General features: G+C 36.8%; 1 protein-coding gene across 5 annotated transcripts in view; it reads right to left on the bottom strand.

The window, feature by feature from the left end:
* shot (dystonin-like protein short stop) overlaps window positions 1-20,218 on the bottom strand; it is a 383,469-nt gene that overhangs the window by 270,323 nt on the left and 92,928 nt on the right. For 3 of the 5 annotated variants that reach the window (XM_073091890.1, XM_073091893.1, XM_073091897.1), the window contains exon 1: window positions 1,276-1,381. The exons of the other annotated variants lie outside the window; for them this stretch is intronic. The gene's annotated coding sequence lies outside the window, so the exon portion shown is untranslated. Of the gene's footprint in view, window positions 1-1,275; window positions 1,382-20,218 lie in introns of those variants that run through there. 5 annotated transcript variants of the gene reach the window in all.

The following is a 20,218-nucleotide window of genomic DNA, read 5'->3' as shown; positions in this document are numbered from 1 at the left end:
ATGACATCACGACTATAATTCAATATTAGTGTTGGCTCACTCTTGTTTACTGAATATGTTGATGAAACAGCTAAAATGACTAATTAGTCATTCTATTGTAATATTACCTTTATTATTTAATAAGTTTAATCCCCATGAATATCCTTTAAAATAATTTTAAATCTATTTATTAATTTATAGACAAAACATTTTTTATTTTTACTGTTATCGTTTTTTTTGGTTGGTAGCCATTTTAAATAAATAATTTTAAATAAAATTCGATTATGATAGAATTTCAAGGACTTGGCGATCATTCGTAAATCAGACTTAAATATTTTACTAAATAAGCTTAACGTTCCTATTACATAAAGATAAAATTTATTGGTATATCTATCATCTTAATCCAATATAATATTCAATAAGCATTTATTATACGTTAAATGTAGTTTGTATAATAAATTACTACAATATTTATTTAACTACTTACAGATGAAATCACCAGGTATATTTTTAAGTTTGGCGTAATACATGAATAGTGTACCACGAATGTCGATAACATTCACGTATAATAGCAAAAAAATGTGTCTCAGAAATCAAATATAACTCGAGAATAACTCGAAGAATTCCGTGAGTACGGATACCTCGGAGCTGGTCAAGCAACTTCATAAACGGATTATGGGACACACGATATACAGCAATAATAATTACATTCGAAGCGAGCTCAAAGCCATAATCGATACTTAAACACCGCTTATACTGTCAAAGAACTTCTTAGATAGTAAGTACAATTACCACCCGCACTTTCCCTTACAATGAAACGCATCGATGCGTTAATATTTGGTCAAACTTTTTTAAAAGTTGCACATTTAACCGGCATACGCGTTGATGTCTTTTAGCCAACTATGCTAACCCAATTCCTACGGGACGTTGACCGTAACCCACATAGGCGGTCTATTTTAAATTAAAAAAGCTTATCAGAACCAGTTAAATACACGCTGACTGGAATTTATAACAGTAAATATCAACACTGTCGCCTTGACTCACAACACGGATAATGCAAATTCCCGATAATCATTTTGTAATTTACATCATTTGTGGCATTACGTTGGCTCGCGCCATCGGCAAGGCACGTTAGAAAAAAACAACGGCCGCAAAATACGTTTGTAACCTCAAAAAACGTCGAAAAACTTTGGAAATACCCAAATCCTCGTGTCTCCGTCATTTGAATGGCAATTTTCTTTTATAATAACCTCCATAGAACGTACAAAAACACACACAGCACAAATAGACACGTACGGTTTATTTTTGAAGAAATGCCCGAGAATTTTCGTAAGAACAAAATGGCGGGCAATCGTGCCGCGTCGCCGTGCCTCGGCCAACTGACTTGTGTACTGAGTAGCGAGAAACGTCAAACTGGCTTAAGCCGGTATCTGTGTGTGGGTTAGTTTGCGTGTGTGCTGTGCGCCTTGTAATCACACGAAGGCTTGAATGGATAAAGGCAAACATGGTGGCCGAACACCAGTGACTCAATAGTCTGTAGGTAGAAAAAAAATATACCTATGTAATTACTTTCAAACTTCGGTTATTATGTTCTTCATTCAAACACAATATAAATTACACACAAGATGTACTGCCGAGATCAAAATTAAATACGAATTTCAAGGCCACTTTTCAATTATCATGTCAATTCTTTTTTACGTTTTTTACTACAAGTTAACATTAATAACAAAAAAGATACGTTTAATACTTTAAACTTCACTAATGAAAACAGGCAACGTAACTAAACATTTAAATGTTACTATTGTAAACAATATCATAAATAACATTAAACGTGTCAAGATATAATGTCACAAGATCTCGTTAATGCTAAACAAAAAAGGATACAATAATTGCTAACATTGTTTAATTGCCTATTATTAGAGGATTAGTAGATAAGAACAATTAAAAAATCTAAATACGTTGATAATAAAATATTACTAACGTAACGTTTTTTACAGGCCGTCATAACATTGCTATAATTTCGGTACCAATCAAAGAAAAAAGCAAGTTGAAACGTGTATTTAAACAAAAACTACAACATCTGATTGATTAAGAAGATGTAATTATATGTACGAACTTATAACTAAAAAATGTACTTATAGGGTTAAAAAAAGGTAAACTGATTTCATAACTTTTAATTGTAGAATACTGTATTTAAATAATATTAAACGTCCGTACGTCTGTATGTCTTTAGCTAAAATATTTTTTTTTATTTAGAAATATTCATCTAATTCTCCTTATAATAATGTTACAGAAATGTACAATAAGTACCCAATTTATAATGCCTTGAATATAATATAATATAAACAATGCAAGTATTAAAAAAAATATTTCTTAAAGTAATATTTTTTTAATAGTGGAGTACTTACTAATTTTCGATAAATTTGTCCTTAAGTCCTTTTGGTATAAGGCCGTACATAATGACGTAATAGTCATTGCATAAAAAAATAAAAACGTGTTCCATTAACCTATTTCTGACTATTTATAATATGTATTAACTGTATATAATGACGAATGTATGAAATCATACATTTTGTATGTACTCAGATCATATTCATGTCATGTAGGTATATGTATTTTCCGTGTTTTATGAAATGCGTAAATAACCAGTAGTCACGTTGCTTGTGTATCATAACCTATCTCAAAAGTGAAGCAATATCGGGCGCGGTCGGGAGTTGGATGGGTGACCGTTAGTGACTTTTCATTCACCCTTTCGAGCTTCGGAGGGCACTTTAAGTGAAGTCCCGGTTGCCATTGGATAAAGTTTTATAGGTGGTAGAATCCTCTGTGGTTCGACTCCAACGGCACAACCACCACACCAATTTCTATAATAACAGCGGTGTTAAGCGCTACTGATGGGTGGATGGATTTGAAGGGTGTGGTAAGGGAGACATACTTCTCCGAGGCATTCCAGCTTAGTCGTCAAGGGTAGCGGCGCATCTGAGACTGACAGGAACCTAATCTTATCTGTTGTTGATTACAGATGGGCGGCAGTAGCCATTTAACATCGCTCGTCTGGTTCGTCTGCTACTCCTATATTATAAAAAATAAAAAGGATTGATAGACCCCCAATTTTAGAGAATAAAGATGATAAAAATATTGTATTTTCCAAGTAATATGATTTAAATAGGTCAGCAGGTCAATCATAATTATATTTTCCTTAATAAGAAGAAATATGTAAGAGTAGGTCAGGTTCTTATTTTCCTCTTGAGTTTCTATCAATGAATTATTAAATGTACTATTAATAAAATCTATACAAAAATATGAGTGTATGTCTGTTTGTTTGTCATATACGAATTATTACACCATTTATGATGATAGCACAAAAAACATTTTTTTAATTCGCGTTTTCACTTATTATTTCGTTACTTAATCATAAAATTTTATCATCCCTTAAAAAAACAGCTCAAAAACGTATTAAAGGTTGCTCAAGAATTTGAATATGTTTTTTTACTTATTTCTGAATATTAGCATTTTACAGGTTGAAAGAAATTTCTTTAAACATCAAACTGATATTTTAATTTTTAAAAATAAAAAAATCATAGATTCGAACCTTGACCCTTTTATATATACAAATATAAAAAGTTATTTTATTTGAAGGACAAATTGAAAAACCGAGCGGAAACACCACATTAGTTTAAATGTATCAATAAAACAATTCCGTAGAAAACAGATGGTTTCTTAAGTGCCATGACTCAAAACTGACACAAACAACGATGACGATTGCGAGGAATTAGTCAAAATAAAATTAGCGATTGTCCGCCTAGTCCGTTCATCGTAAATCTTCTTATATTTGTTATCGACTTATCTATACTAACACTAGTTTTTGCCTGCGGCTTCGCCCGCGTTTAAAAGAAAATAATATGACATGCATACATACATAAAACTGAAAATTTGTACCTTCATTGGAATGACAGTGGCGCCATCTGGCGAAAATTGGTCGTACCAACTCTGAAACCTTCGTGGGCTCATGGACAACAACTTTGCTAAAGATCATCACTTGATCAAATGCATAGTTTACGATTCAATCCTTACTAATATCTATTAAAATAATCGCTTTTCTGGTCCAAAAGATCGATTCTCCGATTAATCGATCTTAGATCGCCATCCCTAGTACCCGTGGGATTTTCGGGATAAAAACTATCCTATGTCCTTTCTCGGTCTCAGACTATCTTTGTACAAAATTTCATTAAAATCGGTTCAGTGGTTTAGGCGTGAAGAAGAGACAACCAGACAGACAGACAGAGTTACTTTCGGATTTATAATATTAGTAAGGGATTATAAAGAGGAATACTTTGTTTGTTTGTTTGATTGTAATGAATAGGCTCAAAAACTACTGGACCGATTTTAAAATTTTTTTTCAACATTCGAAAGCTACATTATGCACGAGTAACATAGGCTATATTTTATATGAAATATATTTGATAAATAGATTTTGAGGAGGTACAAAGTTTGCCGGGCAGCTAGTCGATAATATTACTACTAGCATGGTTGTGTGGTCGGCGTACCGGTCGAAGGGTCCCAGGTTCGATCCCCGGCCAAACAAATAATTGAATGATGAATTTGTCTGTTCTGGGTCTGGGTGCTCCATTTATCAGGTTCGAAAAGCGCCCCACACTTTTTCCACAATTATACTATTTACTGTTCCTTAATTGATTCCTAGATTGAAGATTATTTTTTGCTTTTTAGTTGATTTTAACTAAAGATGCGCCGAATATTCGGTTGGTATTCGGTATTCGGCGTTATTCGGCATCTTTTTTGCTATTTGTATTCGGCCGAATTATTCGGTTTTGATGCCGAATATATTCGGTTCGAGTAGGTATGTCTATTTTCGTGTATACACGACACGGTACATAACTAAAACACAAAACTTCTTATGTATGATTTATGTTATATTATAAGTCAAAGAAATCCTATGACAAATTTAATAACATAAAGCAATCTTCAAATCAACATTTATTTTGAAACCTCAAATGAACATATTTATTATTTACTAGCTGTGCCCAGTGGTTTCACCCGCGGTATAAGTGTAAATACTCTGAAGTTTTCATGGGGTTTAACTTTTTTGAGCTTATCCCTAATTCTCTTTCCAAAATTAATATAGCCTATGTTACTGTCTATAACATCAGCAAACTGCCAGCCAATATGCCAAAATTTAAATAATATTTTTTTTCGTTACCACCAAGTACCGTATATCCTTTTATTTTATATTTTCCCACATTTTATATTTTCCTTTTATGTTATAAGCTATTAGTAAAATATTGTTATTTTGACATTACAAACAGGCACTTAAATTTTAATTATTTGTATAGATTCTAAACCTCAAATCAGTATTTCTTTTTAAAACTTAAATCAACATTTTAAAGTTTTAATGAACACAGGTAACTGGCAAATTGACAATGGACACTATAAAAGAAATATTAGAACCTATTTACGCGGCAAAACAATAAATTGGTCAACCGAATAATTCGGCCGAATATTCGGTTCGGTAAAAGTTAAACCGAATAATATTCGGTATTCGGTCATTCGGTGAAACCACTATTCGGCGCATCTCTAATTTTAACATAAAAGCGTGTTTTTTTAGTTTTTTAAACTATATTTATTTTATTATTTTTAGTATTTGTTGTTATAGCGACCACCATCATGCATCGTTTGTAAAAAAATCAAGTGTCAATCTATTACGGTTTAAGAGATAAAGCCCTGTGACTCACGAACAGTCAGCGGAGGGTTTCGTTTTATCCTTTGAGTACGGAATCCTAAAAATCATTCTACACGATGGCATTATAGATATGTTTCAGTACATTTGAGTTATAGGGAAATAATATTATTATTTTCCAAAGCTAAAAATCAATCTAGTAACTTTGCCTGAACGCTCCATAAGGCGCTTTCTCTCGCCTCGAAAATCGTTAATCCTGAGGATATTGATAAGGACAATGGTACAAAATTATTAAAATCGTGTATTGTCATCGGTCCTCAATAAATCTGCAAAGTTTGAACGAAATCTGACCGTTTAAAGTGGGTCAAAATCGCGCCCAAAGAAGTCGGTTACAAACAAACATACAGGTGAAGCTAATAAAAAGCGTGTAATAATATAAAAAAAAAACCCCAACTGCCTAAAAATATAGCTTTTGTAACTCCCACAATTTAGACACCAAAACCTTTATCCTTCGGTAACATTGAAGGTGGTAGAACCCTTTGTAGTACGGCGGCACACCCATTTCTGCCTAACAATAACAGTGTTAAGTGCTGCTGTGTTCGGTAGCGGCGCATCTGTGGCTGACCTCAGGAAGTAATATGTATTACTATATGGGTTTGATTATAGATTTCGATAGTTGGTGGCCATACCATCACGTGGACTGCATGCTAGTCTGTTACTCCTATATTATTTATAAAACATTAAAAAACAAATTTCCACCTTGTATACATCGTATAATAATTACTATAATGAAGTCATAGGTACATCTCAACAAGATCCTCCTAATCACTCCTTATATACCACGATTGGTATACCTATGCAAGAAGCGATATCACCATAAACATTGTAACTTGCATTGGATTTGAATTCTGGGTCACATAGGCCACCATATCAGGCGCCACAAGGGGATCCGCAATAATCGCTTTATTATTAAAATCAATGTAAATCCCCTATTAGGAGACTAAGCACGTTCTAGGTCGATTTCAAGACTTAAATGTCTATACTGTGTGTGTAAGATGGTGTTGATAACGCCAAGCCTTTTAACCCAACGGTAACTTTTTTAGGAGTAGCAGACGAGCATGCAGTCCGCCTGATGGTAAGTGGCTAATGCGGCCTATTGACATGTCGATACCTTAATTCGCAAATCAGCCAACTCCACTTTTCTTCCAAATGTTTTTTTTTAGTTTGTTTTGATATCGTTCAACGCAAGTTACTATCAAGATAAATAAAACGTTTTTTTTTGAAAAAAAGTGGAGTTGGCTGATTTGCGAATTAAGGTATCGATATGTAATCAACCACAGATAATGTTACATTCCTAGCTGAGGTTGGTAACAGATGCGTCGCGACCCCTTCATAACATTAAATTCCTTGCTATGGCTCTCAACAATGCGTAGCTAGCTAGCCTTGAGGAATAAGGTATGTCTCGGAAAATATATCGTAATATCGGTATATTGTAAGTAACTTAGTTAAGCACTGTATGTTTTCTGAAAAATTAAAATAAAACAAAAATAAAAAAATGTCGCCCTTACCACACCCTTTAAACCAGAACACAGCAGCGCTTAACACTGCTGTTATTAGGTAGAAATAGGTGTGGCGGTGGTGCCGCCGGAGTCGAACCACAAAGGGTTCCACCTACATTTTTTCCACCTAGTCTATACCACACTAACCCAGTCTAGATCGTTAGCTAGATAGGTAGATATACTCGTACCTACATCGCAATAAAATCAGGCAAAGCTGACGATATAGTTAGACCTAACAATTAGTCTAGATATAAATGTCACTCGGGAAATTGAGATTAATCGCCTGAATGATTACACGTAATACTGTAATTATAATTACATTAGAATTATGATTACCTACATCTTACTTATGAAGATGATTACATACAGTTTGACGTCTTAATTCAAGTCAATATGTTTTTGTGGTTTATAAAATAATGAACGCAAAGCTCGTATCGTAACTGATCTACAAAGTTAAGCAACGTCGTGCGGGGTCGGCAGTTGGATGGGTGACCGTCACTAGTTAACCATTTATTTTGTAAGATTATTATTGCGAGCATGTAGTCCACCTGATGGTAAGTGGTCACTATCGACTTAAAAACGATGAAACCTTTGGATTTCCACTTAAACTGTTCCTCCCTCCACCAAACCTCTGTAGCAGCATGATTGGAGTGCACTTCAGGCCTCTTCCAGTTGCAGGAAGAGACCCGTGCCAAGTAGTGGGACACAACAAAAGACTTCACAGAGCTGATTTTTTTGAAAGAAAGAGATATGAAGGTTATTGTATTAAAAATTGTATGATTCCCAAAGAAAAATAAAATAAAACACGGCTCGATCCAATCGAAGTCCAATGTAGACTGACCCTTTGTGGTTCGACTCCGGCGGCACCACCGCTACACCTATTTCTGCCTAATAACAGCAGTGATAGGCGCTGCTGTGTTCCGTTTTGTGCCCGACCTCAGGTAGGAATATCTCTATCTGGGGTTGATTACAGATGTCCATGGGCGGCAGTAGCCACTTACAATCAGGTGGACTGCATGCTCGTCTGCTACTACTATATTATAAAACAAAATCGTGGTAGGAACAATATTTGCTTATGGTAAGTATACTGCAGGAATAATTCTCAGCGCCATATCAGCATATCACTGACTAAGCCACTAGGCGTTGTGTGGGCAGTACTAATTACTGGAATTTATTCATCGATTAAGTGGCGTAAGCTGTGCACTTGTATCATAGATTAAGGAAATAATAGACTCGTTATGCGTAATATTCATTTAAAGTAAACGCACAGCGTACAGGAAAACAGACTCGAACAATACAGAATAGGACTTATGTTATGCTAGGAAATCGGAGATTTGGTGCAACTTTGGGAGTCTATTTAATACTTCGTCTACGTTTTTTTTATATTTTGAACCTGACGATAAAGCAGACGTGCTACCTGATGGAAAGTAGTTAACATCGCCTATGGACATTTGCAACACCAGATGCATCGCCGGCTTTGAAGGAGAGCTCTTTTTGCACCTTTTTTGAAGAGCGATTTTATAAGATTGATTGATTGATTACGCGATGCTAAGTGGTGACTGCTGCCCATGCATATCTGTAGACAACCCCAGATATGTCCTACCTGAGATTGGCCACAGATGTGTTGCTGCCTCTGATGATTAAGTTGCAACACCACGGATAAGTATGTCTCCCTTACCACATCCTTCAAACTGAAAGACAGCAGCGCTTAACACTGATGTTATTATGCAGAAATAGGTGTGGCGGTGGTGCCGCCGGAGCCGAACCACAAAGGGTTCTATCACCTTTAAATACCTATATCAGAAGAATTACTTGGAACTTAGTATCATTTTGTGTCTCTTTCTTCAAATCAAAACACAACAGCGCTTACTTCCAAGCAGAATCAAAATCTAGATAGATGCCTAATATAAATGCTAATTTACTTACAACGCCCTTACGATCTAGACTGCTGCCTACAGGAAGTCTGAATTACAAATCAAGTTAGGTCTTGCGAGACCGCCTCCGAACCTGATTGCAACGCTCACAAGGCCATGTTGCGAAATTAGAAATGTTAGTGTTTATCCTTCAATCATTAGTTGAAAAACTACGTAAACGCAAATGATCGATTTGATCTGTCTACAAGTGCTTATACTTATTTTAGACTGGTTTTGCCTAGAATTTCTGATTCTATTTTTGAAATTATACATGTTTGGCGTGTTTTGCAAGACATTGAGGGTGGTAGAACCCTTGATGGTTCAACTAAGTCGGCACGAACGCATCACCTATTTTTGCCTGATAACAGCAGTGTTAAGACCTGCTTTGTTCTGGTTTGAGGGGTGTGGCAAGGGTGACATACATTTCCGAGGTTTTCCAAATTAGACCTCAGGAGTGCCAACGCATCTGTCGGACTTAGGTGGGACTCTTATCTTACCAGCAGTTGTTTACAGATGAGCGGCAGTAGCCACTTACCGTCAGGTAACATACATGACTACACACTCGTCTGTTACTCCTATATCGTCTAAAAGTCGTATCGAATATAATTATCTGAATTAGGTAAATAAACTAATAGATATTAAACCCATAAACTTGACTGGATTACACAGGGAAAGTCAGCGACCAAGACTTGTTAACAACCGAATATATTTCTCTATCAATTCTTGGCAAATTACAGCTTTCCCGACAGAACTAACAAATCAAACGGTCTCGGATATAAATCGCATTTGCATACCCGGTCGCAACTGGTGCGCTTTCGCTGAACACCACTAAATACCCGGATGCTTAACTATAGGCTATAGGCACAGATATAGGCCTAATAGAGGCTGTCCCTGTAGTTTCCGGACCAGAATAGGGCTACGATATCCCCTGCCTGTCGTAAGAGGCGACTAAAAGGGGCTTTCGGGGTCGCGGGCCACAAGAGTCGGAGCTCAAACCACCCGGCTAGCAACCCCGGGAAGGACCGTCGTACACACCAGACGGTGTGGCGAGCGTGATGCTCACCTGGTTGGAGCCCGACGGGGCAACGCACTAAGAGGACTTCGGTTGCGTTCCTTTGGAGATCCCGGAGCCCTCTACGCAGCGACGAGGACGGCCTGGTAAAGGATTCATACTTATCAGAGGCGTTCCAACTAAGTCCCCAGGGGTTGTAAAGTCAGGTAGGACACTTATCTTACAGATTGTTTACGGATGTCCACAGGCGACGGAAGTCACTTGCTTGTTTGTTAAAAAAATAAAAGAATTTTAAATCGGATTTTTATCAGTAGTATTTTTAAACATATTGGTAACATATAGACATTGTCATAGATTTGAACCTTTACAAAATTACCGCACCTAAAGAGTTCATTCCCTTTACTATTCGCAACACTATACGCAATAACTGAACTGTTTTACGATTTTCGTGAACTAACCACCGAAAAAACTAACATTTTCCCTTCAATTTCACTCTTACTCCTCAGTGTTAAAGACCTTGAAGGGTCAACTAAAGCTAGTCATTTCATACATGAAATCTAACAGACTAAAGATTATTGTAACTTGAGCTTTGCGTACGAAGAAATAGTAACAGTTGAAGGGTCTAAATATAATGGTCATATAAGTCATGGTTTTATGGCGTATCGGTATTCGGATATAAATGAAATGGGTGTCGTTTTCGCATTTCCCGTTTACAATTCCCGTGGAATTGTCGCGAAGCAAGTTTAAAGAGAAAATTTGCTGTTATAGTAGAGTTAGAGAATGGTTATGTACTTATATACCTACTTCAGAATCTCAGTTCTAACTTATTATATTATACTAGCTGACCCGGCAAACGTTGTGTTGCCATATAATAAAAAAAATGGTAAGGGTGAACATCCCTTATCACTTAGGGTATGAAAAATAAATAGTAGCCGATTCACAAACCTACTGAATGTGCATATAAAATTTTGTGAATAATGTTCATGTTCACACGAGAATTTTATATATAAGATTTGCTACATCATTATAATAAATAAAACACGATAATAAGGTACATTTACATTTTTGTTTGTGTCCTTATGTCTATATCTACTTTTTTATAAAATTTAAAAATTGCGACAGAGAAATTAACAAAATGTTTAACAAAGCAAGATAGATCATTAAAGATATTTAGGAACATCATCAAAAAAATAGTTATTAGTTTTATAGCTCACAAATACAAAAGCAACCATAAAACTATCCTTCTACGTGGTCAAAACTATTCAAAGTTATTTATAGTAGATTAAAATTGGTTACGGTGATAAACAATGAACAGATTACCTAAACGGAAATATAGGAACTGGACATCCCACGCGAAACGTTTTATAGGATCTGATGATTGATTGAATTATTTCTATTTTTTTAAACTTAATCCGATAATAAATATTGTGTTTCATCAAATTTGTTAAATTAAAAAAGAAAGTTCGGTGAAAAAAACTATGATTTTTTACAAATTCGGATATTGAATTAAAAAGTCCGGCTAGTCAAATTGCGGATAAGTCTTATTATATAACTTTCATTCGTATGTCAAATTATCAAAAGATGTTACATTTTATAAGAGTTTCATGCTAAAACTCAATATTTACCATTGGTATCTGCCGTTTTAGAGGCTAAAGCTAAAATGGATATCTTTGTTCTCGCACTATCTAAATGCCGTCAAATTAAAAAGCCGATCAAAGCCCGAGAGTCCGATTAAATCTGCCCAGATCGTAGCGATATGTATTTTTTATAATCGGTATAGGAATAGCAGATGAGCATGCTGTCCACTATTAAGTCTCTACTTCCGCCCATGGATATACGAGTATGTAATAAACGCCAGATAAGATTATATTCCTACGTTAGTCGGCCAACGATGCGCCGCTGCTGAATAGGTACTAAGCTGAAATGCCTCGGAAAAGTATGTCTCCACTTTCCAAGTATGTTAAAAAAATCACAATTATTCCATCAATGTACGTAAACTCCCGACCAATTAAAAATCTAAAAAAATTCCGATCGCAAAGCCGAAAATAAAACATTTTAACCCAAGAAGTAGGTCATCCAAGCCAGGCCACCAAAAACCTGGACAAATCGGTCCAACTGTAACGTATTCAACGTCATATTTTGTCAATAATGCTATATTTTGACGACCCGCGTGACGGAGCGTATCTCCATACTGGTCTGACCCGCAAAGGGTTCCGGATTCGATCCCCGGCCAGACAGACATTTGAAAGATAAAATTTAGATATCTGTTCTTGGTCTGGGTGTTTGTGTATTTGTCTTTGTATGTGTCCATGACACCCACGATACAGGGAATCCTAGTGTGGCGCTTTGAGTGTAGAAAGAGATTTTTTTGTCATCTGTCACTACACATCGATGACACAACATAAATCCAAAGTGGCGCTGTATTTGGTTGCAATACCATCGTATAACCGATATGGTTCCTGTTGATAAGCGGTATTAGATCACGTCGCCCACGACAAACCCACGCTCGGACTATATAAGGCATTTCTGGATCTGTCCACAGCATTCCAATGTGTGTACTTGATGATACTTTAGCACTTTGAAATCTATTTGTAATTCTCCTAATACAATTTTTCTTTTTAGTCGCAAGCGAGCGCACAGTCCACCATAATAGGTAGCTGAACATCTGTAATCAACTCCCGATAAGATTAAGAGGCCTATCTGAAGTTCTCTTAAACTTATCGGGGAGTCGGCCACAAATGTGTTGCTCTATCCCTAAAGACTACGTTTGAACGCCTCGGATAAATATGTCTTCCTTACTACACCCTTCAAAGCTGTACACAGCAGCGTTTAATACTGCAATTATTAGACAAAAACACGTGTGATGGTGGTGCCTTAGCAGTTGAACTAGAAAGGGTTTTACACCTTTTCCGACCATGGATCATCATCATCGTCAGCAACCCATTACTGTCCCACTGCTGGGCACGGGTCTCCTCTCATAATGAAAAGGATTAGGCCATAGTCCACCGCGCTGGCCAAGTGCGTATTGGTAGACTTCACATACTTTTGAGATTCTCGTACCATGGATACTTTGGCTAATTCCATATAGGTAGAACAGGGGTTCTGTCACAGTACAAATATCTATATCCTTACAGTGTGGTTTTGTCTTAAAATAAGACATACATACTACATAGAACGAGCCAAAGATACTAAATATCAGAACAAGTAAAACTTGAATTATTGTTAATTTCAATACAATTTGTCATGAAAACTTGATCATAACTGAATTACCAAACCAATCGACCTCAACAAAGGGAATATGTTAATAGACAGACTTACGGGTGACTAATCCCGCCTACCACCCATCTGGGATACCTGTTTCGTAATCCATGCCCAAAAATGAAGGATTGCAGACTAAAACCAAGTAGAGTCGTAGGTAATAAATATGCTCTGTGTTATATCAGTTAAATAGGTCATATAAAAATGCAAGTTTACTGGTATATGTGTGTAATACAAACCGTACATCATTATGTTTCTAAAAACCTTTATATTCAGGGTTCTGCTAAAGAAAAACCTATATTCTGTAGCTTCATAATACAGTAATATACTTTTGTCAAATATGCCGAAAGTCTTCAACCATATCTTGATAGGATTTTCATTCAGAGAAGTCAAATAAGGACAACAATTTAAGATGACATACACTAATCCATATTTTAAAATGTTTAATTATTTAAAACAAACTTACTTAATTATTTAAACAAAAAGTGTCCGTTACGTAGTAAAATATACGTTTTACGTAAGTTTTAACTGATTACACGAAAGCTCATTAATTCATTAATAAAAAAGCTTGTAAAAAAATTAAAAATTGGCCAAATGCGAGTCGAACTCGCACATAGAGGGTCCCATACCACCAAATTTTCAATTTTTTTTTATTTCCATAATGTAATAGAACGTCATAGTCGTAGAACAAAGTCTGATTTAACCATAGATCGTCAGTAGGATAATATATCTATGGATTTAACAAATACCAAACTTTACAGGGCAGCCATTTCAAGTTATTCACAAACGTCATTTACTTTGAGCGCATTTCAAATCCGTCGTCATACCGACTGATTAATTTTAAAACTAAAATACATAGATTTTTTTCTGTAATGCAGTAGTAATATTTAGACAATATGTTATTCAAATATGATAAAAAGTGAATTTCGCATTTTTGTCAAATCCGTCTGTGTTCTACGACTATACTGAAGATTAACTTTTTCTAAATATAGAAACACTTAACGTATAAGAATGCACAGTGCACGTTCAAACAATTTATGTTTAGCATTAGTATTAAATATTCCTTTCCGTTATGCATATCAGTTAATTAAACTGCAGTGGTTCGCTGGAGTACTGTGCCGCATGCAAATGTTATGACATCCTTAATTACAAGTGATTTAATTGAATCTAGGTGTATATAAACCGTTATTTTCTTGTATGAACACCCCCCTTTAAGATTTAACAGTTTAACATCCCCTCTGACGCAAAAAACCGCGCATGAGTTTAAATTTTAAGCCACACTACCCATCTATCTCCTGACCGCGGCCGAAGTTGCTTAACTTTTAAATCGCCTTTTTTTTGTTAACGAGGGGGAACCTTCAAAAGGTACCCGGTGCCGTAGGAGCGCACGGGGTTATGTGGGACTCTTACCGCACTAAAACCCCCCCGGTGGCCGTCCTCGGCGCTGCCTAGAGGACTCCGGGATCTCCAACGGAACGCAACCGGAGTCCTCTTAGCGCTGTGCCTCGTCGGGCTCCGCCCAGGTGAGCTTGATGCTCACCACACCGTCTGGTGTGCACGACGGTCCGCAACCCCGGAAGCCCCCTTTTAGTCGCCTCTTACGACAGGCAGAGGATACCGTAGCCCTATTCTGATCCCGGAACTACAGGGACAAACTTTTTAATCGCCTAGGACCCACATAAGCCGCGGACACCGCGCAGAATAATCTAAATCATAATTAATAACAATAATAATTAATGCTAATTAAAATCAGATATAAATATCAGTAGTGCCCTTAAACACAAGGTATCAGTCGCGTAGGCACAGCGGAGGCGGCAGGGCCATTACCAAATAAACACGTAGGTTTGATTCTCGGCTGATGTCATCAACAGATGTCGTTACCGGTAATAGGTTCACCAGATTGCTATAAATAGGAGGACTGATCAATCAAGAAAATTATTGGATTTTTTTTTAATAAAAGATAGCAAACGAGCGTATCTACTGTTACAGCCGCCCATAGACATCTGTAATCAACCCCAGATAAGATTAATAGTCCTACCTGCGTTACTCAAACTTTATATCACCAGCGGGAAAGACTGACTTTAAACTGCTAGGCTATCCACTGCCTTGGAATCTCAGTGTTTTTCAAAGTGTAAGTCGTGACCTACTGGGAGGTCGTAGGCATTTTTACATATTTTTATGTTAATTAAATGAATTTATTTTAATTACATTACAATTTTAACTATGACATTTGCAGACGTTTAATCGGCTTATTATGAAAATAAATAAATAATTTCTATTGAAGGTAGCATAATAAAATACAAGCAAGATACGGATATTAGATTCGCGAAAAATTTTCATAATTGCATCAAGGGGGGTTCCCAAATATGCGCATATTAAGGGGGTCGGATCATAATAAAGTTTGAAAACCACTGTCCTACATTAATAAAATTCCTGGTAACACTATTGAACGCATCAATGCATAGCAGTTACGCCAATTGAATTTATTGATCCATTATGTCAACGAGATTGTATCGAGATGAAGTGTCGACTTGATTAAATTCCTGCTGCCATTGATAGAAATAAATTTATGATAAAATATTAATACAATGCAGTGTTAGCCTATTGGTTAAGAAACTTGGCGAGAGGTCCGAGGTTCAAATCCCAGGCAGGCACCTCGGATTTTTCAAAGTTATGTGCGTATAAGAAATTATTTACCACTTGCTTAAACGGTGAAGAAAAACATCATGAGGAAACCAGCACACCTAAGATTTTTTATAAAAAAAATCTCGAGACAATGACATTTTATACTAGCTTCATGTCTATTTTTCACGTTCTTGAAATGTTGACTAGACTATAATCACTACTATAGACTCGATTACTAGACTATACCAATTTTAATAAATATAAAAATTAAAAGACCGAATAGGGACAAATCTTACATCGTACAGTATTAAGTACTTGATTCTTCAGAACACATAATACCAATATCGATATTTTTAAACCCTTCATTGGCAAAACTTTCGACAATATAAATATATTTCCACATAAGGCAACCCGTCACTTATGATGAAACGTTATTAGTGATTGTCGTAATTCTAAAAAAAATGGTAGGTGGTAGAACCCTTTGTGGTTCGACTTCGGCGGCACCACCGCCACACCTATTTCTGCCTAATAACAGCAGTGTTAGGCGCTGCTGTGTTCCGGTTTGAAGGGTGTGGTAAGGGAGACAGACTTTTCCGAGGCGTTCCAGCTTAGTCCTCAGGGGTAGCGGCGCATGTGGCTGACCTCAGGTAGGAATACCTAATCCTATCTGGGATTGATTACAGATGTCCATGGGCGGCAGTAGCCACTTACCATCAGGTGGACTGCATGCTCGTCTGCTACTCTTATATTATAAAAAAAAATGCGTTTGACATTGACGTCATTAATGAAGGATTCGGCGTCAATTCTGGGCGCGTCGCGTCGGTTCAAGTACGGTCAAGGCGTCGCTCCTAAGTTGCACACACTATCACTGCATACAAATGTATTTGGGTTTAGATACGGCATAACACGGATTAGAAATGGTTTAAAGATCTTGTCTTGAAGCGCGCGGCTTGGGTTGGATATTTACAGACGCCTACCGGCTTAGGTTAGGTTTGGTTAGTTAAGATTATGACCGTTTGGTGACGTCTAGAGATCGATAAAAACGAACCTATACTAATGACGTCTCGAAATTGATATTTAAAATACTCATTTTATCATTTCAATTTCATGAAATGATAAAATGAGTATTTTAAAAATCAGTCCTGAAAAATATATCATTTACGGAATACGCGTTCTTACGATTGTACTGAAGCTGCAAAGCTCTGCGTTCATAGCGTAATAAAAACGCACGATTTAGCGATTGTAGTGGTGCATCCAGGTTCTTGCTATTGACATAGTATCGAAAACGCGCATTTTGGCGACAAATAGACTAAATAAAACACAGACCACATACAGGTATATACGAGTACGAGCTTTTGCCCGCGGCTTCGCTCGCGTTACGAAGTATTATTTTCATCCCCTTGGGGGTAGAATTGATCAAAATCCTTTCTTAGCGGATGCCTGCGTCAAAACATTTACCTGCATGCCAAATTACAGCCCGATCCGTCCAGTGGTTTGGGCTGTGCGTTGATGGGTCACTATATTAGTCAGTCACCTTTGAGTTATATATATTTAGATAAGTAGTATAAAAGCTTAGTAATAATATATTTGAAGCCATATTACTCATGTCATTAAAGTAGATCAAACTGATTTGAAATCCAAATCAATTTGGGATTTAATCCTAAGTGCTCATTGTTCAATGTCAAAAACTAGATTATACCTCCATTTCAAATATATGAGGTCATTCGGACTAATGGAACCACTTGGCATAATATTTGCAATTATATTTGTTGACCTAAAAATTATTTATCATTGTCGACAGTTACTTATTGTACTATTTTTTTCCAATAATATAGGAGTAGCAGATGAGCTACAGTCCATCAGATTGTAAGGGCTCCTGTTGCCCATGGACATCTGTAATCAACCCCAGATAGGGTTTGATATTTCTACCTGTGGTCGACTACAGACACGTCGCTACCCCTGAGGACTAAGCTGGAACGCCTCGGAAAAGTATGTCCCGCTTACCACACCTTTCAAACCAGAACACAGCAGCGCTTAACACTGCTGTTATAAGGCAGATATAGGTGTGGCGGTGCCGCCGGACTCGAACCACAAAGGGTTCCTCCAAAAATAATAATCGGGACAGCCTCTGGGCCGACATTACCTAACTTTATAGATTAGTCGAGATCTTCACAGCTCGCGTTTCTCAAATATGGTCATACAATAAATATATTTGGCGGAAAACCGGCGCCACAAAACCAGTTTGAAATTCAAATACCTACCTTTGAGTCGCGTTAATCTACATTCAGAGCAAACGTAGAATATCAAGGTGATGAAACACAACGTGAGAATATAAAACGCAATATTGTAATCCTTTCCACATTCTTCACCCCACACTAAGATCTCTTGTATCGTGGGTGGTACATTAAGATAGGTATATAAAATAAATACGCAAATACAAATACATAATCTAGATCCAGATCGTGAAACCAAATCAAAACTAAATACTTTACAGTGGACCCCCGATAATCCGGCGCCCCCTGTAATCTGACATGACTTTGAATATGTATTACATATGTATTTGACAATCTTGGTGCATATTTATGTGCATTTATGCTTAATTTTATAATAAAACGTAAGCTCTCTATTGTTATTTAATTTACTAAATTCAACATACATAAATTTAGTATGATTTGTACTTCAAAGTATGTACATATGTACATATAACATATATTTTATCATTGGATAGATAATTTGTCAGATTACAAGGTACTCTTTTGTGAAAAATACCGGACTATAGGGGGTCTTAGGCAGTGCTCTATAATCCGACAAATGTGATAGTCCGACACTGCCCTGCATAATGTTTGTCGGATTACTGGAGGTCAACTGTATTCTAAGTAATTCTTTACTAAATTATTTTTGAATGCCAATAATTTAGTTAAGACGAGCAAGCTTACGAGTAAGCTACTGCTAAGGGTAGTCCCTCAAAACTAGGGGCCTTAAACCCTTTGTGGTGTCACGCTGATCTATGAACTTTCGTGTCAGTATCGTGACGGGAAAGACGCCTTAACACGACTTTTATAAGTTGCTATTTAGATTTTAGAATTAGTATAACTACAGGGCGTGGTCCGCTGACACTATCGCTATTTTGAGACAATCCGTCATGTATTGATGACGTGGGTTTAAATGCCTCAGTTTTGGACTTGACAAGGCTATTATTTTACCATTTTTAGAATCTGTAAGAAAATAAATAAGAGACAATCCCGTTAAATCTTACTTTAATTAAAAGTCCGTGTCTATATACTTTTTCTTACAAGACTCATTATAACTTAAAGCTAGAAGGATTGAAATGGTTCTGCATACATCAACATGAATCGATAATTCGATAAGTAATATTATAAATCCGAAAGTAACTCTGTCTGTCTGCCTGTCTGTTTGTCTCTTCTTCATACCTAAACCACTAAACCGATTTTAATGAAATTTTGTACTAAGATAGTCTGAGACCCGGGAAAGGACATAGGATAGTTTTTATCTCGGTAATCCCACGGGAACTAGGGATGGCGATCTAAGATTGATTAATCGGAGAATTGATTATTTTAATCGATATTACTAAGGATTGAATTGTAAACTATGCATTTGATCAAGTGATGATCTTTAGCAATTATTGTCCATGAGCCCACGAAGGTTTCAGAGTTGGTTCGACCAATTTTCGCCAGGTGGCACCACTGTCATTCCAATGAAGGTACGAATTTTCAGTTTTACTTATGTTAGTATGTCACACGATTTTCTATTAAACGCGGGCGAAGCCGCGGGCAAAAACTAGTGGTGCTATAAGTCTGCGGACGGAAATACGTATCAAACGAGCATGCAGTCCATCTGAAGATACCTACTAACATGGATATCTGTAAACAACTCCATATACAATAGATTCTACTTGACGTCGATCACAGATGCGTTGCCTACTAAGATGACTACTATGAAGGTGGTAGAATCCTTTGTGGTTCGACACCGGCGGCACCACCGCCACACCTATTTCTACCTAATAACAGCAGTGTTAGGCGTTGCTGTGTTCCGGTTTGAAGGGTGTGGTAAGGGAGATAGACTTTTCCGAGGCGTTCCAGCTTAGTCCTCAGGGGTGTGGCGCACATGTGTCCGACCTCAGGTGGGAATATCTAATCCTATCTGGGGTTTGATTACA

Source organism: Epargyreus clarus, unplaced genomic scaffold, assembly GCF_041222505.1.
Source record: "Epargyreus clarus isolate Ecla_fem2 unplaced genomic scaffold, WU_Ecla_fem_2.2 ptg000035l, whole genome shotgun sequence".
NCBI lineage: Eukaryota > Metazoa > Arthropoda > Insecta > Lepidoptera > Hesperiidae > Epargyreus > Epargyreus clarus.
This window is presented reverse-complemented; position numbering and strand designations above follow the sequence as displayed.